We start from the raw sequence: 24766 nt of genomic DNA, 5'->3' as shown, positions 1-24766 counted from the left end.
AAATTGAAAGAAATCCATTTTTAAAAGAATTTTAGCCATTAACTAGCAGACAGAGAGACACTGCTGGTGTTCCTAAAATCATCCCATAAAACCTATTCTTCTATCCCTATTAAAAAATACACATGGACTAGCTCTGTTTTAACTTTGGCCAAAAAGCAAGCAAATCTCTTCTGAAAATACTAAATTAAAATGGTCAGACAAATGTCTACCCAGAATATTATGGGGAACTCTGCACTGTAAAACACGTATATAACAAACCTCATCTGGACATTTAGAAACTTGTATTAAAAATCATAAATTAGGGACTTCAAGATGTGTCCCTGGTGTGCAGTGGTTAAGATTCCATGCTCCCAATGCAGGGGGCCTGGGTTTGATCCCTGGTTAGGGAACTAGATCCCACATGCATGTCGCAAACAAGAGTTCGTGTGCCACAACTAAGGAGCCCACAAGCCGCAACTAAAGGAGCCCACAAGCTGCAGCTAAAGGATCCCACGAGCCACAACTAAAGGAGCCCGCAAGCCCCAACTAAGGAGCTGGCCTGCTGCAACTAAGACCCAGCACAACCAAATAAATAAATAAATAAATGTTTTTTTAAATCTTAAATTATAAAGAAAAGTTTTAGTTTAAAAAAAAAAAAAAACTTCCATACACATTCTTCCAGAACCATCAAGAAATATCTTGAAGCATTTTCTAGGAAATAGCTGATATAAGTAGAATAACGCAGTAACAAATTTTAAAGCTACAAAGGCCTTCACTGTCTTTTTAGAAATAATAACCTTTTCCTTTGCACAAAACAATATTAAGAGTGAAGGGAAGGACTTCCCTAGTGGCTCAGTGGTTAAGAATCCACCTGCCAATGCAGGGGAAATGGGTTCCCTCGAGCCCTCGTCTGGGAAGATCCCACATGCCACAGAGCAACTAAGCCCATGCGCCACAACTTCTGAGCCTGCGCTCTAGAGCCCGCGTGCCACAACTACTGAAGCCCACGCGCCTAGAGCCCATGCTCCGCAACAAGAGGAGCCACCACGATGAGAAACCCGCGCACCGCAACGAAGAGTAGCCCCCGCTCGCGGCAACTACAGAAAGCCCACACACAGCAGCGAAGACCCAACGCAGCCCAAAAAAAAAAATGTGAAGGGAGAGAACCTAAAGGTGAAGAGAAGATTTAAGATACATAACAATTCCATTAGATATGATATCAAATGTTTTATCAATTATTTAAAATGTCATTGTGATAAATAGGTCTTATCTGGATACTAATTCAGAAGAGAATGACTTTTGAACCTAACTGGATATATGACTATACAGAAGCAAAACAAATAAATGTTTTTTAAAAGAATAAATTACAATAACACTCAAAAAAACCCTGAAGCATGATACTTCATGCTTGCAAGGGGAAAAAAAAAAGCTTCAAATATATTGGTAAACCACCATTTTTATTACGGTTTCCCCTTATTAACTATTCGTGTGTGTGCATGTGTGTATTCATATCAAATTTCAGGTAAAGAAGAAAAAAATTCCCACTTTTTCGTATTCTGACCTATGTATGTATATGCCTTAAAAGCAGCTGTGGAGCATCTCTTCACTCATAACATGTTCTCTTCCTTTGTCTCTGACTTTCCCTCCCCTCCCCTGCATGCCCTGGGAACATATTACTCCCCTACTCCTACCTCCTCACCTTGGATCAAAGAATAAGAAGCTTACCCCATCCCTACTACTTGCAGACACCCAAAGCCGTTCCAGTACTATAGTTCATTCTTCTTTGATATTCCTCGCTGAAATCCCCTGCACCTGTACATACACCTGAGAATTAGTTTGAAATATTTTGAAATATATATGAATATTACACTTTATTCAGTCCACAGTATAGTCTTAAAACCTTCTACAACTTTTTTTAATATCCCTCAACTTTTCTATTGATTCTAAGCAAAGAAGGAGAAGGTAGAGAAAGATAAAAGAGTGATTATCCCCTGGCCTCCTCTTAGTGCCTTTACCTTCTGCTACTGCCTGTGAAATTTCTTAGAGCACTTTTTATTTCAAAAACAGGAGAAAATATATAAGATAGGGGGTTCTTGGGGTTTTTGTTTGTTTTTGGGTTTGGGCACAAATAGGCAAGGTGGAAAATGTACATGGCCAGAGAAGGAATAGGAAATTAGGGATGCCAAAACCAGAGAGAAAATAAAGAGGGGCAGAATATTAGACCAGGCTGATATTAGATGTTGAGCTAGCTCCTTTACCCTATTCCCTTTACCACTTGAATTGGCCTTCTGTTCCCTGGCCAGCCTCAAAAAAGAAAAGCCACCACCAGTCACTTGGAGCTGGTGAAGACTAGACTTCCACAGTCAAGAATACTTCACAATAGTAAAAGTTTACCAAGTATTTGGTGGCTTATTTAGAATATTAGAACAGACTAGTCTGAAGCTACCTAAAGGAAATAAATTAGCTATCTGAGGAGTAGGATGGGAGGGGGAAGCTACTCTCCTTAAATAGATGTCCTTAAGGAATAAACATCTAGGGCTCCCCTGGGGACGCAGTGGTTGAGAATCCGCCTGTCAGTGCAGGGGACACAGGTTTTAGCTCTGGTCTGGGAAGATCCCACATGCCGCGGAGCGACTAAGCCCATGTGCCACAACTACTGAGCCTGCGCTCTAGAGCCCGTGAGCCACAACTACTGAGGCTGCGTGCCACAACTACTGAAGCCCGAGCGCCTAGAGCCCGTGCTCCGCAACGAGAAGCCACCGCAATGAGAAGCCCACGCACCGCAACGGAGAGCAGCCCCCACTCGCCACAACTAGAGAAAAGCCCGCACACAGCAACAAAGACCCAGTGCAGCCAAAAATAAATAAATAAAATTATTTTTAAAAAAGGAATAAACATCTAGCTCTTAATTTTAATCTCTCAGCAGACAAATATCCTAGAAGTTTTACTACTGTCTGGCATGCTGTCTTGTAAGTCTAATAAATGAGAATGGGAGCTCATGCCCTAGCCAGTAAGACAGAAAGGCTGATGAAAGGGATGATGAAGCAAATTAATAAAGGAGATTACTGGTTAGAAAAATTCTTACCACTCTCTCCACAATCAAAAGAGGTTGTAAGAAATTGACAGAAATCAATTATCACTCCTTTTTAACTATACGCATAAAAGAGTTCTTAAAGTTCTATAAGTCTCTCACTTTGGGAGATGAAGGCAAATATCTGGGATAGTCAAGTGCTATTCAAGAAAACAAAAGCCTTATTAGGCCATTATTAACAGCAGCTAGTTTTGGTTTTTTTTGGTATATCAGAAATGTTTTTATTGTTACTAATATTCCATTATATGAATATACCACAGATTGTTTATACATTAACCTACTGATGGGCATTTTTGCTGTTTTCAGTTTCTCGCTATTAAGAATAAAACTGCTATGAACATCCTTTTTTTTGCTTTTTTTTTCTTGCTTTCATTTCTTTTCAGTAAATACTTAGAAATGAAATGGTGGTCATGGGATAGGTGTATTCTTAACAGTAAAAGGTTAAGTGCTAAACAGTTGCTCAAAGTGGTTATACCATTTGCCCTACAATCAGCAACATCTGTGAGTTCCATTTTTCCACGTCCAGTTGATATACTACTGTTGGTGCTGTCAGCCTTTTTTTAACATCTTCATTGGAGTATAATTGCTTTACAATAGTGTGTTAGTTTCTGCTTTATAACAAAGTGAATCAGCTATACATATACATATATCCCCATATCTCCTCTCTCTCGCGTCTCCCTCCCACCCTCCCTATCCCACCCCTCTAGGTGGTCACAAAGCACCGAGCTGATCTCCCTGTGCTATGGGGTAACAGCAGCTAGTTTTTAATGTTGTTACATTTTCCTATGGTAAAAAAAATACAAGTAGTTGATCATTTTTCCAAAGTAAAACTCTAGATTTGATGAGCCAAACTTAGGAGTGAGTATATCAATAGAAAAAAATCAACTTTAACTTAATACCTTAGCCTAGGGGAAAGGGAGGGACTAGTGAGGCACAGGTTTCTGTTACTGGCAAGAAGAACAAGGATTAAAAACATTGTAAGAGATTAAAAAACAAACAAACAAAAACACTGTAAAACAAAATAAAACAAAAACTGGTTGCAAGCTAGGCTGCTACACTAAGCATCTTGATTATTCCAAAGATGCCCTGAGATCCAACCCAACCCTTCTGGCTTCCGCCAAAGAAGCATAGAAACAGCCAAGTTCCAAGAATAGTCATGACATACCATCCCCTTCCAACTACAGTCATCCTCAGGGAGACTGCTGGTCTTCGGGAGTATCTTGCCCTGGGTCTAAAGGCACTATCAGAAGGTCAATGAATTATCACTGCTTCCTTCTTTATCCACTGAAACCCAAATAAACAGGAAAATAAGGAACCTTGGATTTAATAGCAATTAATTCATTTCATTTCATTTATTTATTTATTTACTTTTACGGCCACACTGCGCAGCTTGCAGGATCTGAGTTCCCCGACCAGGGATTGAACCCATGCCCCCTGCAATGAAAGCGCAGAGTCCTAACCACTGAACCGCCAGGGAATTCCCAATTCATTTAATTTAATGGCAATTACTTTAGTAATTCATTGGGGACAGCAAGACTAGACTAAAACTGTTATCTCTTTCAAAAATCTTGTTTTCTGGGGCTACCTGGAAAACAATAGGTGCTAAAATCAACTTTTAAAATACTTAAGAATAAAAGATGGCCCTTCTCCTGCAAAGCTGAGGTCAACTGTATATTAACAAGTTATATAACCAGTTTAAAAGTGAGTTTTTGGTCCGGGAATAAGAGCTACTCATACTGTTCTCCCTGTTCAGTCATCAGTAGCCAAGGAAAAAATTCTTACTAAAACTTCTTTACCGTAACACATTATGGCCTATTGGAGTGTCATGGCCTTCTAACAGAATGCCCAAAACAAGATCCAAGACTTCTGGTCTCTCTACTCATTATATGTGTAATACATTTTGGTATGTAATTGAAGTGCTATGTGTAAATATACTTGTGTGTGTTTTAAGTTTGCAGTTATCCTTGATGCATTTCTCCCCTTTATTTCAAGTTTTCATTAAGTATCTAGAGATAATTATCCATATGCAAATGGTGCTACACTCTTAAAAGTAACCTACTTTCTTATAAGTGCTAAGTATTTTACTATGTGATTCAATATACAATATATACGACATATAACATGTAAATACAATATATATATCACTAATGTAGAATGGTGTGTAGCAAAACCTTTTTTGACATAAATTGTGCAAAAAGTAAAGTTCTGCCCAAGTTATGATTTTCATAGCCACAGAATACAATTTAATAAAAGTTTATGATATTTCAATGTAGATGTGCTTGAAAAGTCTTCAATAAACTAACTTTGAACTATGAAAATATCTAACAAATAAGAATTAGAAAGTATTTGGAGACTTGAATATACTTGTACCACCCGGCATATAGAGGTTCTGTCTCCCACTGTACAAACTACTCTTTTTTTTGTAAAAGGGGAGGAGAGGACAAAAGAACTGGGAATGTAAACATCATGGAAATTCATCGTAATGTCAGCCATGGAATTTAAGAGATAGGAGAAACTTTATAGATTATCTAATTCAAGCCCCATTTTTAAGGATGAAGTAACTGAAATAGAAAGAGAAATTAACAGACTCAGCCAAGGTAATATATAACTAGTTAAAGGCCTTATAGGTAGAATTATCTCCTAAGAATGAATCCCAGTACATGGCAGGTAAGGATGTAAAATGGTGAGTTCCGTGGAAAACATTTTGGTGGTTCCTCAAAAAGCTTAACATTGAATTATCACATGTCCCAGCAATTCCCCTCCCAGGTATATACTCAAACGAACTGAAAATAAGGATTCAAACAGATACTTAACACGCCAATGTTCATTGAAGCATTATTCCCAATAGTCAAAAGGTAGAAACAACCCAAGTGCCTAGCAAGAAATGAATGGAGGGACTTCTCTGGTGGTCCAGTGGATAAGACTCCTCGTTCCCAATGCAGGGGACCCACGTTCAATCCCTGGTCGGGGAACTAGATCCCGGATGCATGCCTCTACTAAGAATCCGCATGCCGCAACTAAGAATCTGCATGCCGCAACTAAGACCCAGCAGAGCCAAAATAAATAAATATTAAAAAAAGAAAGAAAAAAATGAATGGATAAACAGAAGTAGTATATACATACAATAGAATATTATTCAGCCATAAAAAGGAATGAAGTTGATACATGCTACAACGCGGTGAACTTTGAAAACATTATGCTAATTGAAATAAACTAGATACAAAAAGACAAATATTGTATGATTCAACTTACATGAAATATCTAGACTAGGCAAATTCATGAGACAGAATGTAGATTAGAGGTTTCTAGGGGCTGTGAGGAGGGAAGAATGGAGTTATTGCTTATTGGTGATATTTTCTGCTTGGGTTGTTAGAAAAGGTTTGGAAATAGTGGTGATAGTTGCAATACATTGTGAATGTAATAAATGCCACTGAGCTGTACACTCAAAATGGTTATAACGGCAAACTTTATGTTATATATATTTTATAGCACTACAAAAAAATTTTAAGAGTAAATCCCATAAAAGCTGATGTGCTGGAGTCAGGCAATTCTGGCATGGAAGAGCTGGTCTACCCCAGGAAAAAACACAACAGAGATGTCTTCAATCCCACACTTTAATTTTTTTAAATTATTTTAAATAAATCTAGGGACTTCCTTGGTGGCGCAGTGGTTAAAAATCCGCCTGCCAATGTAGGGGACACGGGTTTGAGCCCTGGTCCGGGAAGATCCCACATGCCACAGAGCAACTAAGCCTGTGCACCACAACTACTGAGCCTGCACTCTAGAGCCTGCGAGCCACAACTACTGAAGCCCGTGCGCCTAGAGCCCATGCTGCGAAACAAGAGGAGCCACCACAATGAGAAGCCCATGCACCACAACGAAGAGTAGACCCCACAACTAGAGAAAACCTGCGTGCAGCAATGAAGACCCAATGCAGTCAAAAATAAATAAATAAATTTAAATAAATCTAAATAAATTCCGGTTTTCACACAGTTGCTGTTTATATAATAAATATTTATGGTACCTAGATTCATGCCAAAAAACCCAAGACATTTTTAGTATGCTTATACTCTCCTTGAATATTGTTTCACCTAATGATTTCACAACTAAATTTAGTAACAGAGAGAGTAAAAACTTACAGTAAAATGATTAAGATTCTGGACTCTAAAAAGGAAGAACATCTATCATAAAGCCTTCTTGTAAAAACAAACATGTATCACCCACTGACTAAGTCATTAATTCTAAGGAACACCCAGATGACAACTTTTGACGTCAAGAATAGGAAGGAAAGCAAGATTGACAAAAAGAGAGTGGAAATTAGGAAACACAAATGCATTAACAATAGTTACATCTTAAGTAGGAACAATATAATGAATCACCAATTTAAAATGTGCAAACTCAGATGTACTGATCTAGAAGGGTAAGACACATAATCTTGTTCAATTATTTAAAGAGCTCGGATAATTCCTCCACATGAAGATGAAGTCTGCAATTCTAATCTTCCTACCTAACATCCCAATCCCATAATAAGCAATCATATTATACTGATTTTGATTTATGACACATACTCACTGGAATACTGACTATTTCATAAGTCAAGTGTCGAAGCAATTTTCGGTTTGGGAAGACGAAGAAGTGAAATTTAAAAGCCAGGAATATTCAATATATAATGCTACATAATGTAAATATTAGGAAACAAGAGCAACAGCTATCTTAAAAGCTTTCTGTAATAGAAAGTATCTGTGAAGAATAAGCCAAGAGGTAGGGAGTACCGAGGTAAATAAGACATGATCCCTGGCCCTCAAGAACCTCACATACTAGTGGGAGAAATAAAAAAGTAATTATCATGGTTACATACAGAGATGTGGCCTGAATGTTTTGGTATCATAGAGCAGGAGTGTCAACTAGTATAGCCAAAAGCAGAGAAGGCCTCTTAAAAGAGGATTCTTGGCCTGAGTCTTAAAGGAAAGCCAAGAGTTAGCCGTGGAATAAAAGTCAGCATGTTAGCATGTAAAAAAGTACAACTGTCATACATACATACATATACATACATATATGTATTTTTTTTTCATTCTTTCAAGAAATATTTCTAGACTACCTACTACTTGCCAGGCACAGACCATGTTTAGAGAACAACATGTATTTTAGTATGGCTGAAGCCTAGAGAGCATGTATGAGACTAGGCAGGCACCAGATTATGAAAGCCTTGGATGCTCTGCTAAGGAGTTTAGACCTCATCCTGAAGATGGTGAGAAATCAATGAAAGCTATTAAGGAAATGACAAGATCAGATACACTCTGATCAAGATCAATACACTCTGATTCAGGCTTTCCTATACAATCTCTCTGAGGAGCTGTCATGAAGACTTCAAAGGGAAAAGAAGGAAGGAGCTGATATGACCCATGTTTCAAAGATACTGTATGAACATCAGCAGCTAAAGTCTACTACTTCTCTTGTTCTGTCACCAGACTCCACTCTAATGGGGTACAAAGCTTCCATACCAGTAGCAGGTAGAAGATAGAAGAGTGGTAATGTAGAGGAATTCCTCTGGCCAAAATTCATAAGGGCCATCCACAGAGAACTACTAATTTTAAACAGAATATTATATTAACAAAATAAAACTAGAGCATATTAAAACATTACCTGATAAGATGGTAAATTCTATGTTGTATGTATTTTACCACAATTAAAAATAATTTTTAAAAAAAGAGAAGAAAAAACAACTGCAATTTAGGCACCCTATTTTTTCTACTCTGGCAAACATTTTACAAAAATGTAAACACATTAGTTCATACTATACTTAATTATAATTCCCTCATTCTTCCTTCACAATTAAAGAACTCTTCAAAGTCTGCCTCCTACCACAAAGCAAAATGTTTAAGACCACAAAGAAAAAGTATGATAATTACTATCTTACTAGGGGAGAGAGGAGAATCATATCCCAAATGGACACCATCCAGTAGCCCACTATCCTTTCCTAGAGACTTGCCATGGTGCAAACTGCCACCATAAAGAATGCACATGAATTTGGGCAGACACATTCTAACAGCACAGCTGTCTGTCCAGGCATGCTGCTGAAACAATAGTACATTCCTACTTGTCCTGTCCCCCACCCACCCTAAGCCCCCTTACAAAAGGGAGTTTAAACAAAAAACTGTCTTATTTAAGCATCTAATATGTATGTGTGTGTGTGTGTGTGTGTGTGTGTGTGTGTGTGTGTGTGTGTGTGTGTGTGTTCAGTAAGATCAGTTAGGTAATAACAGTAGCAATGAACCCCTCTAACATCACCCTTATCGCTATGTTAGTCTCTGAAGATTCCTGAAAAGGAAAATAATTTTTTTCATGTGTATTTCTCAAAAGTCTTGACTTGAGACTGCCATTTAGGTTCAAAGAGAGGATAACAAGTCACCATCTTTCAGAAACTTGATATAGTATGGTAGAGGAGTGAGTACTGAGAGTCAGAGTAATGGAGTTTGAGTCCTAGGTAGCCATCTTACTAGCTTTGTGACCTTGGGGAAATTGTCCAACCTCTTTGAGCTACAGTCTGTTCATCTATAAAACATGAACAATGATGCTTTACACTACCTACATTATAGAGTTGCTGTGAAGATCAAAGAACTAAATGTAACCTTACCTCAGCCACACGCTGCAATGCACCCTTCTCAATAATCTAAATTTAACACAACCCATTTTGAATACGTATTCTATCTTACTAACTCATTCCTTCCAGTACATGAACTCTTATCATAATTTGATCCCATCAGGACCTCAAATCTACCGACTCAACTATGTTTTCATTGTCCCTCACCCCTTGAAGTCCCCTCTTCTCTCTTTATCCAGTTTAAGTTCCATGATCCATAAACATAATCACTCGCTCCCCTCTCACTTGGATACACTCACTTTGCAAAATCACAAGCTTGATTAAATTAAATTCTCTATTCTCCTACTCCTAAAATCAATATGGATGGAGGAAAAACACACACACACACACAACCAAGCTGACCGGTGACACTTTTAACTCATGACCTTTAACTTCAAGTAAGCCCTTAATTCTGCCTGGGAATAATACTGTATTTTCCTAGGCCATTTCACTCTCGCATTTCTCTAAATGACAATTATATGCGCTCTCCTCTCTTCTCAAACTTCTAATGCCTTCTTCCATCCCCTTTTTTGCCCTCAGCCGATAACTTTGCTCAGAAAATTAAAGGGATTAGAATTTCCAGGAATTACCACCATATCCACCCACAGTATCAGCATCTATCTGCACCTAAATGTTCTGTCTTCCTTCTTGTTATAATAAATGAACAACTATCTGTTCTCTTTTCAATATCAGCTCCAGCAATTCTTCTGCTCTCTTCTATATCATCAATATCTCCCTCTCCTCCTTTCTACTAGATCACTTCCATGAGCATATGAAGTATATACGAAAATGCTGTAACTTCTCCTATCATAAAAACTGTACTAGCAGAAACACTGCCAGGTTGAAATAAAGAGAACAGACAGTATAAAATGAAAACAGGCCTTTGGATTCCCCACATTTCTATGAGGAGGAAACAGGCTGAGAAAATGACTCATCTGCAAACACAGGCTGTACTTTATGGAAAAGGAAGACCCAAGGGGACGGGACAAAGAGATTAAGAAGGGTGACATAACTTTTACAAGGTCATGCAACTAAATAAGTAGCAGACGTGGGATTTAACGCAGAAAGTCTACATTCTTAACCAATATACTTATTATGTGCCAACCAAAATACACATATCTCATTGAATCTTTTTAACTTTTTATTTTATATTGGAGCATAGTTGATTAACAATGTTGTGTTAGTTTCAGGTGTACAGCAAAGTGATTCAGTTACACATACACATGTATCTATTCTTTTTCAAATTCTTTTCCCATTTAGGTTGTTACATAATATTGAGCAGAGTTCCCTGTGCTATACAGTAGGTTCTTGTCTGTTATCCATTTTAAATATAGCAGTGTGTACCTGTCAATCCCACCCTTCCCCCCTGGTAACCATAATTCATTCTATAAGTCTGTGAGTCTGTTTCTGTTTTGTATCTTTTTTCTACTTTTTTTTTAGATGCTGCATATAAGCAATATCAGACGATATTTCTCAAACGGTATTATTTCATTCTTTTTAATGGCTGAGCAATATTCCATGGTGTATATGTACCACATCTTCTTTATCCATTCTTCTGTCAATGGACATTTAGGTCGCTTCCATGTCTTGGCTATTGTAAACAGTGTTGCAATGAACATTGGGGTGCATGTATCCTTTCTGACCATGTTTTTATCCAGATATATGCCCAGGAGTGGGATTGCAGGATCATATGGTAGCTCTGTTTTTAGTTTGTTTGCTTTTTTTAATTAATTTTTATTGGAGTACAGCTGCTTTACAATGTTGTGTTAGCTTCTACTGCACAGGAAAATGCAACAGCCATACACATACATATATCCCCTCCCTTTTGGATTTCCCTCCCATTTAGGACACCACAATGCATTACGTAGAGTTCCCTGTGCTATAGAGTGCTTTCCCCTCAGTTGTCTATTTTATACATAGTATCAATAATGTATATGTGTCATCCCAATCTCCCAGTTCCTCCCAACCCACCCCTTTCCCCCTTGGTATCCATATATTTGTTCTCTATGTCTGTGTCTCTATTTCTGCTTTGCAAATAAGATCATCTATACCATTTTTCTAGATTCCATATACATGCATTAATATACAATATTTGTTTTTCTCTTTCTGACTTACTTCACTCTGTATGACACTCTCTAGGTCCATCCACGTCTCTACAAACGACCCAATTTCGTTCCTTTTTATGGCTGAGTAAAATTACATTGTATATATATACCACATCTTCTTTACCCATTCCTCTGTTGATGGACATTTAGGTTGCTTCCATGTCCTGGCTATTGTAAATAGTGCTGCTATGAACATTGGGATGCATGTGTCTTTTTGAATTATGGTTTTCTCTGGGTATATGCCCAGTAGTGGGATTGCACGGTCGTATGGTAGTTCTATTTTAATTTTTTAAGGAACCTCCATACTGCTCTCCACAGTGGCTGTACCAGTTTACACTCCCACCAACAGTGTAGGAGGGTTTCCTTCTCTCCACACCCTCTCCAGCATTTATTGGCTATAGATTTTTTGATGATAGCCATTCTGACTGGCGTGAAGTGCTATCTCGTAGTTTTGATGTGCATTTCTCCAATCATTAGCGATGCTGAGAATCTTTTCATGTGCCTCTTGGCTATCTGTATGTCTTCTTTGGAGAAATGTCTATTTAGTTCTGCCCATTTTTTGACTGGGTTGTTTGTTTTGATGATATTAAGCTGCATGAGCTGTTTGTAAATTTTGGAGACTAATCCCTCGTCGGTCACATCATTTGCAAATATTTTCTCCCATTCTGTGGGTTGTCTTTTCGCTTTGTTTACGGTTTCCTTTGCTGTGCAAAAGCTTTTGAATTTAATTAGGTCGCATTTTATTTTTCTTTTTATTTCCATTACTCTGGGAGATGGATCGAAAAAGATCTTGCTGCAATTTATGTCAGAGTGTTCTGCCTATGTTTTCCTCTAAGAGTTTTAGAGTGTCCAGTCTCACACTTAGGTCTTTAATCCATTTTGAGTTATTTTTGTGTCTGGTGTTAAAGAATGTTCTAATTTCATTTTTTTACATGTAGCTGTACAGTTTTCCCAGCATCATTTGTTGAAGAGACTGTCTTTCCACCATTGTACAGTCTTGCCTCCTTTGTCATAGATTAATTGGCCATGGATGTATGGGTTTATTTCTGGGCATTCTATCCTGTTCCATTGATCTATATTTCTATTTTTGTGCCAGTACCACACAGTTTTGATGACTATACCTTTGTAGTATAGTCTGAAGTCAGGGAGCCTGATTCCTCCAGCTCCATTTTTCTTTCTCAAGATTGCTTTGGCTATTGGGGGTCCTTTGTGTCTCCACACAAATTTTAAAATGTTTTGTCTAGTTTTGTGGAAAATGCCACTGGTAATTTGATAGGGATTGCATTGAATCCGTAGCTTTCCTTGGGTAGTACAGTCACTTTGACAATATTGATTCTTCTAATACAAGAACATGGCACATCTTTCCATCTGTTTGTGTTGTCTTCCATTTCTTTCATCAGCATCTTATAATTTTCGGAGTACAGGTCTCGTCTCTTTAGGTAGGTTTATTCCTAGGTATTTTATTCTTTTTGATGCGATGGTAAATGGGATTGTTTCTTTAATTTCTCTTTCTGATGTTTCATTGTCAGTGTATAGAAATGCAACAGATTAGTGTATTAATTTTGTAACCTGCAACTTCACCAAATTCATTGATGAGCTCTAGCAGTTTTCTGGTAGTGTCCTTAGGATTTTCTATGTATAGTATCATGTCATCTGCAAACAGTGACAGTTTAACTTCTTTTTCAATTTGGATTCTTTTTATTTCTTTTTCTTCTCTGACTGTCGTAGCTAGGACTTCCAAAACTATGTTGAATAAGAGTGGCGAGAGTGGACATCTCATTAAATCTTTACAACCCTATGAGTAGAAAAGTGCTAAAATTATCCCCATTTTAAAAATGCAGAAACCGAAGCTTAGCTAGATTCAGTAACTTAAAACACATTTTCCAAAAAAACTACTTTTTAAACATCTACATTATATTCAGAATTGAGATAAAACTTACAAACCAAAAAGATAAACAAGATATGTATTACATTTAACAGTCAGTTTCCAAAGTATTCTCTTACAAGAAAATTACTGCATCAAAATGTTTAAGTAAGGGACAAGAAAGATGTCTCAAAAATAAGAAAATAATAAAATGACTATATTCTTTTTTTTAAATTTTATTTATTTTTGGCTGTATTGGGTCTTTGTTGCTGCACACAGGCTTTCCCTAGTTGTGGCGAGTGGGGGCTACTCTTCGTTGCGGTGCGTGGGCTTCTCATTGCAATGGCTTGTCTTGTTGCAGAGCATGGGCTCTAGGCGTGCACACTTCAGTAGCTGTAGCATCTGGGCTCAACAGTTGCGGCTCGTGGGCTCTAGGGCATGCAGGCTTCAGTAGTTGTAGCCTGCAGGCTGTAGAGCACAGGCTCAGTAGTTGTGGTGCACAGGCTTAGTTGCTCCACAGCATGTGGGATCTTCCCCAGACCAGAGGTCGAACCCGTGTCCCCTGCATTGGCAGGCAGATTCTTAACCACTGAGCCACCAGGGAAGTCCCAAGAATGACTATATTCTTAAACCATTAAAACTACTGACTTGAGTCTAATAATACACACTAATGCTAAATATAACCACTCTTCCACTAAATTTTACTGTATAACGAACAACCCTGTTTTTAGTTTGAGAAATTTTTTGACTGCATATTTGTTTTGTGTTATTTTTACTGGAAACTATCTACAGGGCAGTATTTTACTGTATCTATTAATAACTGCAACTTATTTTTGTAGTGTGCTTTCCAGTTAAAATCTTTCAAGTAAATGGGGTAGGCACAGGTGTTCCTCCTACAGTAAGTTTTCAAAACTCAAATTGGATATGACTAAAGGAACACAATTTATACTGCATAGAATGCTACTGGTTAAAATTCACAATCAAGGAAAACACTGTGTGTGCATCACCTTCAAGACAGATGCTGGGTGATTAAGGAGTGAGGTGTTATTTCCTTTGCCACTGATAGTTGTGACTTTTCCTGCCAATTATTATTTTTATAACCAATTGTCAGTATAGCTGGCTATGTCTGCCTGTGATTAGTATCAAACATTGCTCAAGAAAGCAATTTCTTTCACAACTCTTCCACAAAGAGCACATTTCAGTTATAAGCAGCTTTCATTTTTTCCACTACTTTGGCTACTAGAATCACTAGATATACCAATTTACATACCAACAGGGTGCTTTAGAGTTCAATATTTATGGGTGTTTTAACAGCCTCATTACCTCAAAGTTTTGGAAACTGTAACTATTTTGTTAGGAGTTAACAAAGTTTGTTTCTATATATCTGTAAATATTTGGCTTGCTAAATAATAATGTCAATAAAAATTTAAGGATAACATTATTTAAAATTTAAAAATTAATTAAAGATACTTTCTCTGTTTAATTTTTTAAACTATTAAGCATGTTAAAATGCTACTAACATCCTTAGCTATTTGTTAAATCAAGTGCCCCAATGATTCTTATAAGCAAAACCATTCAATCTACTTGCAGTTACTTATACCTCAAAAAAATAATGAATGTCCTAAAATATTCCATAAATCAGACAACCTATAAAGCCAAACTGGTTCTTCTTATTAAAATTAGTAAGGCCTTTAAGCTTTTAACAGAAAAATTTCCACTTATACTTTGCATACTTAACTCTTCTAAATAAAATTAACTATGCAAAACTTAATTCAAATCAAAATAAATAAGAAAGCAATAAACACAACCAGAAAGCTGGCAATTAAGATTAAAAGGTTTAGATACTGTATTCCTAGAAATTCCAAGTTGACTTTCACTTGGAGGAAGATAATCAAGGCTGTCATCTTCTCAATATAAAGAGAGCATCTTTATATGTATGCACAAAGCACTCAAGATAATCATAAAGCAACAATTAAACAACAAAAAAGGATAACTCCTGTCTTTATTAGTGTACAACTGAAACAGTCAAAAAATCATAATACAAAACAAACGTAAGGCAAAATGTTATAGAAGAGCACTGAATCGGAAATCAGAAGACCTAAGTTATAATCTTTTCTCCATCAGAGATATGAAAATTTACTGTATTTCCATTTCCCCATCTACAAAATTAAGGGGCAGGGGAAGAGATCATCCTAAGGTTATTTGCAGCTCAAATCTTATGATTCCATGAACCAAACTGAGGTTATATCTTATTTTCTTATCTTAAATAGAAATAAAAATAAATTATTACATAATTGGGGTTAAAGGTAGCCTTATACTATCTAAAAGATTGTTGTAGATAAAGACTATGGCAAAAATAAAAATCCAAGAAAAGGTATGAAAATATATTAATAAAAATACATACTGGACTTCCCTGGTGGCGCAGTGGTTAGGAATCTGCCTGCCAATGCAGGGGACACAGGTTCAAGCCCTGGTCCGGGAAGATCCCACATGCCGCAGAGCAGCTAAGCCTGTGCACCACAACTGCTGAGCCTGCGCTCTAGAGCCTGCGAGCCACAGCTGCTGAGCCCTTGTGCCACAACTACTGAAGCCCACGCACCTAGAGCCCATGCTCTGCAACGGGAGAAGCCACCACAATGAGAAGCACGCCCACCACAAGGAAGAGTGGCCCCTGCTTGCCACAACTGGAGAGGGCCTGCGTGCAGCAACGAAGACCCAACGCAGCCAAAAATAAATAAACAAATAAATAAAATTTATTAAAAAAAAAAAATACATACTACCTCTCTGGATAAAGTTCCTTCTGAAAACATTTGAAAAAATCTGAAGTTATCTTCTACACCATCAATGTGAAACTTTTAATAGCTACTTTATAAGTCACAGGAACATTATACAAGCAGATGAAATTAATAGAAATTAAGAATAGAGAAAATTATCAATGCCCTTGTAGGCTATAACTACATAATGTGTAATATAATATTTTTGGAATTCACTTTCAGAGTTCTTTCTTGAGTGGGTGTATGACTATGCTAGTCATTTCAATGTAGTCCCTAAACTTGACTGGATCCAGCAATTCCTTATTTAAAAGATTTCATAAACTCTCAATATACTAGGCTTTCCCTTTAACTTTCATTTTCTATTCCTCTTCTCCTTCCAACACTAACTATATTTAAGTATGCTTCACAGTGTCTGTTTCGCTTTTCTATTTCCTACATCTTTACCATGTCTGATCGTTATGTCTCCCTTATCCATGATTTCATCTTTAATTCAAAATGCTTTTATTCACCCATTTAGATATTAAGAGTCCTGAGATTTATTTCCTTTGATGCAACTCTTTTCCACAATATCAAACATAGGAAGTTTGCTAGCAAATTCAGATATATTACTCAGTGACTCGAAAGTTTAAATTTTACATGTTGACATTTTTATATTCCATTTATTTTCACCACTAGCAACCTACTTGCTTGAAGTCTAAGAATTTTGACTTTTAAATACTTTTTAGCATATCAATACACGCTGGAGAAACCAAAGCATTTCAAATTTGAAAAGTCACCTAGTCAAACTGGAGAGGAAAACATAGCACCCAATATTTGTCAAAAATCTGCAACATAGCCTTTTTCTGGAAGGCCTAAGAAAAAAATTTACTACATACTGTAATATAACTATAAAAGGTATTGGAAGTTCTTTTGGGAATCTTACCATATTTCTTTAAGATGCAAGTAATGCTTGGGGGATCTATACAAACAAATTTAAATCATTACAGAGTTTAACTATAATTTTTAAAGTTACCATTTAAAAATGAATATTCATTATGAATTCACTGTCATTTCTTACCCCATTATTCAACAGTAAAAGTCAAATCCTAGAGAGAAGTGACACCAAACTAAATTTGATAAAGCTCTTTGTATCCAGTACACTGCTGCATATTCTATGCCTATTTTAGACTCATAACTAGTTTCTCTGCTTTCACCTCTGCCCCCAAGAGTTTATTTTCCACAAAGTGCACAGACTGAACCTTTTAAAATATAACCCCCCTACACCAATAGATCCCCATCCTACACACAACTTTTACCTTCTTTCTCCCTCTATGTATTATCTCCTAGCATTCTCCGCCTGAGGCAGTCCTCTCTATCCAGTCCAGCCTCCTCCACCATTCTGGAAGGATAAAAACCTCTGCTTTACAAATATTCTCCAGAATTTTGCCTTTGATGGTTCTCTTCCTGGAATATTTTTCTCCTGAAAGTCTTAAGTCTCACTCCTTCAGATCATTCAATTCTCTATTGAAATGTCACCCTACCAGAGGCTTTCTCTGACCACCCAATCCAAAACAGCATTTCCCCTATCACTCTAATTTACCCAGCTTTATATTACTCTCAGAACTCATCACCACATGATATAGTAAATTTAAAAATAGAGCCTGTCTCTACCCACTACAATATAATCTCCATGAAGGCAGGTGGTTTCATTTGTTCAATGCTATATTCCCAGTACCAAGAAAGTGCAACTATTAAATGTAGTTGGCCCACCATATCCATGGGTTCCACACTGGCAGATTCAACCAACCACAGACGGAAAATAATCAGGGGAAGAAAAAAAAAACCCAGACAGTTCCAAAAAAGCAAAACTTGAATTTGCAGCACACCAGCATCTATCTACATAGCATTTATACTGTATTTACAGGATCTAGGTATTTTCACCATGAGACACTTAGCCATAAAAAGTTTTGCCAAACAACTAATTGGCCATAAGACCATTTTGCATAAAAGATAAAATAACTGATCAACAGTTTAGGTTTCATTACACTAGAAAATGATAATCAGTTTTTGCAAATCTTTTGCAGGGCACAGTCATCCTTCCCACCCAACAAAACCAAAAGTTTACCAAGCTATAGAAAATACAAAAGAGGCAGTTAATAATTCACAAGCCTTCAAGAGCATTAATTATTGATTCTTTAGCTAATTTAGATTCAACACCTTGTTCTCTAATGCCATCTTTACCAATTTTGTGCAGCGAGCAGGGGCTACTCTTCCTTGCGGTGCGTGGGCTACTCTTCCTTGCAGTGCACGGGCTTCTCTTTGCAGTGGCCTCTCTTGTTGTGGAGCAAGGGCTCTAGGCACGCAAGCTCAGTAGTTGTGGCGCATGGGCTTAGTTGCTCCTCAGCATGTGGGATCTTCCCGGACCAGGGATCGAACCCATGTCCCCTGCATTGGCAGGCGGATTCTTAACCACTGCGCCACCAGGGAAGTCCACGTGATTCTTGATGAGTATAAGTTTCTTGAAAATGGTGAAAATTTTTTGCTATTCAATAGTGAAGAACGTGATGTAGACAGAATTTTGGTATTTAGCACTGAATCTGGTGTAGATGATATGATGAAATATAAGGGCTGGGCATGTGATGGAACACTTAAATGTAGTCCAGATGTGTACTACCAGTTATATACGTTACATATATTGATAAGAAATAGCAGCATCCCTTTTCCATTTTACTTCTAGGGAGAGCTGAAGACACTTAACAGCAAATTTTTTTATACTGTAAAGAACTGACATCCAGCATTAGATCCTGAATCCTCAACGTTCGACTTTGAGAAAGGAGTATCGCTTTATTCCCAATACAGCCGAATACAACTATAACCATGAATCTCCAAACACTTTAAATATATTCAAGTATTTTTTGCATTTTCATTTTTCATAATAGGGTCTTTTTAAATTTTTGTTTTCAATTTTTCATGTTTCATTAGGTTCTTTTTAATGTCTTTTACTTTTGTTATTTTATCTTTTAAGGCAAAATTGTCTTATGGTCAAGTAGTTGTGCAGTGAAACTGCTTCCAGCATAATTTTTTGCAGCACAGATTCTTAGGGCGAAAATACTGTACACAGTATTTACAACTATTTACATAGCATCTACATTGTATTAGGCATTGTAAGTAATCACAAGATGATTAAAAGTATACAGAGGACATGCGTAGGTTATACGCAAATATTACACCATTTTATATGAGACTTGAACATCCTCAGATTTTGGCATCCGCAGAGGGCCCTAGAATCAGTATGCTGCAGATACTGAGGGACAACTGTAAATGAACAATTTAAACACCTGACTCTAAAATCCATGCTATCAACTTTAATTATTCACACATACCAAAGAAGTCCTTTAAATAATAAATGTTCAAAGTGTATTTAAACTGGAAATATTGCCTCTGGAGAAGAGAACCAGATGGCTAAAGGGAGAGAAATACGGGACAATTAAATGTATACCTCTTAAATCTTGAACTATTTGATGTGTTAACACTATATTAGTGTGTTAACTTTTCATTTATTATATTAATGTGTTAACTTCAATCTTGAATTATATTAATCTGTTAACTTTCTATTAATTTTAATAACACTTTAAAATTTGATAGTAATATTGATACTGGAATTACATAAACTTCCCAGTTCAATTCTGCATTTTCAAGATGTGGAACACTAGTGGTAAAAATACGACATTATTCATGTCCTGGGATAGTTTAATAAGGTTTTTCAGGAATTTCTCAACGCACAAGAACTTTTACGTTCCCTTCCTAAATGTTCCCTTACTGTTGAATCATATTAACTAGTTCTCTTACTCCTGTATCACTAGCAAGTTGTTAGCTACATTCACTAGTTCACTCAGGTAGGGTAAAACAGCCATCAAACATCCAAGTGTGGTAATACCTTTACTAACTAATTATGAGGTTGTTTGCCAAGGACATTGTTATCAGAAATTTTGTCACCAAAGACAGCAATTACAAAGAATAGTCTAAGATATGCTCCAGTATAGCCAGAATTTAAAGTCCTAGCCCTGGTAATGGGGTTGGTGAGAAGGTTGGGAAGGGAAAAGTGGAAGCAGCTGTTCAGTCACTTCCTGTTATCTACTCTAACCACAGCTAATCCCCAAATTAGACAGGAAGTTACTCCCAGTTCTCTTGAAAACATTGCTCCTCTCAACTGACATGAAGGCCATGTGAAGAAGGTCATCTTCAGAAGAGAAAACCCAGCATGACGATAGTAATGAAATCTTTCACAGATCAACACTAGACCTAAGGACCTTCCCAGGACTTTATACTTGTATTATATCATGAAGGATCAGAATTATAAAACCATAACTTGAAAGAATAAACACTGATTTCTGCCAGCTATAACATAAGAGACCACTGCACTTAATTTTCAGATTCAGATAATGCTGAATACTTTTCCAACTCTTGTATATTAAAATATTAGGTGTTACATGATATGACAATCTTCCTGTATGAAATCATTTTAACTATATACACATATTCCCACATCATTTAAGTAATCTCTACTTAATAAAATGTTTTTAAAAACCCAAGAGTTTTCCCAAAACTACTAAGAAACAGTTTATATAGTGTTATATGAAAGATGGAACAATTAATTACTCCCTCAATTGAAGTCAGAGAAAAAAATGACAATCAGTTGGAACCTGTCATATAAAAATTAAGTTTGGACCTAAGCAAAAACACTATCAATGGTCTTTCTTTTGTTTACTTTAAAAAAAACACACATTGCAAACAAACAAAAAAGTATTAAAAGCAAGAGAGTCTAACAGTGACACTGTGACATTTTGCCTTTCCTCTAGTCCAAATACAACAAAACATGAACCAGTCACATTTCATTTATTGATTAATCATTGTACATAGCAGGGAACTTAACCATACTCAGCAGTTACAGAACTAGTTACGAAAAATGGTTCATAAGAATACTCTGGCTCTCATTCTACCATAGGTATACACAGCTGGTATCTAGGTCATGCTAGTCAACCTAACCAGATGCATAACTAAAAGGCCTGATTATCCCAACACTCTGTATAGCTCTTTCCCCATTTTGCTAGGGAAATAGAGATTAAAAAAGAAAAACACACACACACAATATGAGAAAGTCAAACACAGTCCTTCTACCCAACACTGTTATCACCATAATATCCTATAAAATCATCACCCAAGCTCAAATTAAAACAAACTCTCAGTAATTCCTATACCACCTTTATTTTCAATGGACAAATATATATACTTGCTCTTATCCCAGACTGTCTGAAAAATGGAAACATTTTTCAAAGCATGCTATCATGATGGCACATGATTTCACCCACCTGTTGTACTTACAAATAGCAGAAATCTGATGAATTGATGAGTTAAATCTGACAAAGTCACTAAGAATCTATGTTCAAGGCATACAGGAATGAAATCCATGATATGGATATGTAGAAAACTCATACAATCATATCATAGACAAAATCAAAAAAGGGCTTAGGAAAAATAAATAAAGAATAAATTTTTGGCTAACTGAAGTATTTTCTGAAACATTAAGTGTGATAACCTTTTCCTAGTAAGCACAAGAGCCTAAACTGCTTTCTTGAATCTGGGAGATGTTGGTCAAAGGGTACAAAGTTTCAGTTATGCAAGGTGAATAAATTCTGGAGGTCTAATGTACAGCATGGTGACTGGAGTTAAAAATAATGTATCTGGGGTTTTGTACGTGCTGGTGGTGGCCGCGTCGCTTTGTGGTAGAGGCATAGAGTTGGTGGGGTGGGATGAACCGTGCTCCCGGTGGAAGCAGAGGAGCCGAGCGGGAACCATGGCCAGTATAGTGGTAGCAGTTGGACTGACCATTGCTGCTGCAGGATTTGCAGGCCGTTACGCTTTGCAAGGATGAAGCATATGGAGCCTCAAGTAAAACAAGTTTTTCAAAGTCTACCGAAATCTGCCTTCAGTGGTGGCTATTACAGAGGTGGGTTTGAGCCCAAAATGACAAAATGGGAAGCAGCATTAATACTAGATGTAAGCCTTACTGCCAATAAGGGGAAAAAATACTAGATGTGAGCCTTACTGCTCATCAATGAATTATGCTTTTAAATCACCCAGACAAGGGAGGATCTCCTTATATAGCAGCCAAAATCAAAGAAGCTAAAGATTTACTAGAAGGTCAAGCTAAAAAATGAAGTAAATGTATGATGAATTTTAAGTTCTTACTCATTTATGTATATGAGTGCCAGCTTTTTATAATAAAATGCCTCAAAGCTAAAAAATAATAATAATAATAATAATAATAATGTATTTGTATACTTGAAATTTGCTGAGACAGTAGGTCTTAAGTGTTCTCACCATTAAAAAAAAAGAAAATGATAACTTTGTGAGGTGATGGATATGTTAATTCGCTTGACTGTGGTGTTCATTTCACAATGTATACACATCAAAACATCATGCCTGTTGTATCAACATATATCAAAACAGAACAAACATACAACTTGATGCCTTAATTAAATATGCACAATTACCATTTGTCAATTATACCTTAATAAAGCTGAAAAAAATGCTGTAAATTCTTCCACAGATGAATATTGTCAAATTAATAACCCAAACCAGTCCTAAAAAGTATACTTTTTTTTTAATGTAAGCAAGCAGAAAAGTAATAATTTTATTAAGCAAGAGATAATTTTTAAACTATAGTAGCAACTGTATTTTCTTCCTAAGAATTTTCTTCCTAAGTACTGGAGTCTCCCCTAGTGGACTGGTGAGGAACAGTTTTTTTGGTTATTAAATTGAACTTTTAAGTATTTGAGCATGACAAATTCACTAAAAATCTTACCTGAAAAGCAGATTTTTTTCCATGGCCAAAGCAATGTTAACATTTTTTTTTTAATTTCATAATTTTGAAGTCAGTAGGGGCCCTGCAAGACAGAACCAAATCTGTTTCTTGAAAAAATACTGTTTCCAATGTTACGAATATAATCTCTTCCAAGAACTGTTATATAAACTGAGCATGAATTTAGAAATGTAAAATCAATCTTCTTTAACAGTTTCCTAATAATATAATTTAAAGCAAAGGAAGTTTACTAGGAAAATTACTTGGAAGAAGGAGATTGCCAAGCCCGTGTGGCCAGGCAGGGGTGTCCGAAGCCTCAGGCTTTGTGTCTGGAGGTATTGCAGTGATTCCATGGGAGTAACCCAGGATATGGCCAAAGTGTTCCTGGGGCATTTCAACATATGACAAATGTAACTCAAAATACCATAAAAAGGAGAGCAGCCAAGATGGATCAGTGAACTAGAAGACAGAGTGGAAATCACTGCCGCAAAAAAAAGAATGAAAAGAAATGAGGACAGTTTAAGAGACCTCTGCGACAACATCAAGTGAACTGATATTCTCATTATAGGGGTCCCAGAAGAAGGAGAGAGAGAGAAAGGGCCTGAGAAAATATGTGAAGAGATAATAGCTGAAAATATCCCTAACCTGGGAAAGGAAACAGTCACAAGTCCAGGAAGCACAGAGAGTCCCATACAGGATTAACCCACAGAGGAACACACCAAGACACACTACAATCAAAATGACAAAAATTAAAAGATAAAGGGAGAATATTAAAAGAAAATTACTCAAATTACCTCACTGATCTAAATGTGAACAATCGAACTATGAATATTAAGCAGAATACTTTTAAAGAGCTAATGGTTACAAAAAATGAATTTGAGAAACTACTGACAAAGGCTTGAAAATAATGTTTTTACATAACACATAATTTCTGATAATATGTAGAATAAGAAGAATGACTTAAAAACAAAATTTTAAGACACTCTATATACATAAAACTAAACAATGACTATTTCATATTTTTGCAAGTAATCGAGCAAAATCTAATGAAGAATACAAGTATACAAAGCCTTTTCAATTATACTTAACACATTGAAAATAATGCTACCATGCTTTCTCCATCCACATGGTCTTTATACATTGTTCCCGCTATCTGAAACACTCTTCCCCACTCCTATCTACTAATATATTTAATAACTGCCCATCCTTCAAATCTCAATGAAATCAGCACTAACCTCCCTGACTAGGTAAAATTTCACTATTATTGCTTCTAATAGCACTATGTATCTCACCTTTTACTGACTTATTTAAATAATGGCTGCTCATTTTATTAGGTTACTTAGAGAGTTCTATTATTAGTTCTATTATTAGGTTGCTGTGAAAATTAAGCGATACATGTGTAAACCACCTAGAACAATGCCAGCCACATGTAAATACTATTAGTATTGGCCCCATTAAACCTGTAAGAGGTA

General features: G+C 36.6%; 1 protein-coding gene and 1 pseudogene across 5 annotated transcripts in view; one reads left to right on the top strand and one right to left on the bottom strand.

Moving 5' to 3' along the window:
- ABL2 (ABL proto-oncogene 2, non-receptor tyrosine kinase) overlaps window positions 1-24766 on the bottom strand; it is a gene marked incomplete at its 5' end in the record, with an annotated part of 120534 nt that overhangs the window by 67875 nt on the left and 27893 nt on the right. The gene's annotated exons all lie outside the window — the stretch shown is intronic.
- On the top strand, window positions 13618-23378 carry LOC309662736 (mitochondrial import inner membrane translocase subunit TIM14 pseudogene; annotated as a pseudogene). The gene has a single exon. The product of its transcript is annotated as a mitochondrial import inner membrane translocase subunit TIM14 pseudogene (transcript).

Source organism: Balaenoptera physalus (genome assembly GCF_965194825.1).
Source record: "Balaenoptera physalus genome assembly, chromosome: 1".
In the NCBI taxonomy this organism is placed as follows: domain Eukaryota; kingdom Metazoa; phylum Chordata; class Mammalia; order Artiodactyla; family Balaenopteridae; genus Balaenoptera; species Balaenoptera physalus.
This window is presented reverse-complemented; position numbering and strand designations above follow the sequence as displayed.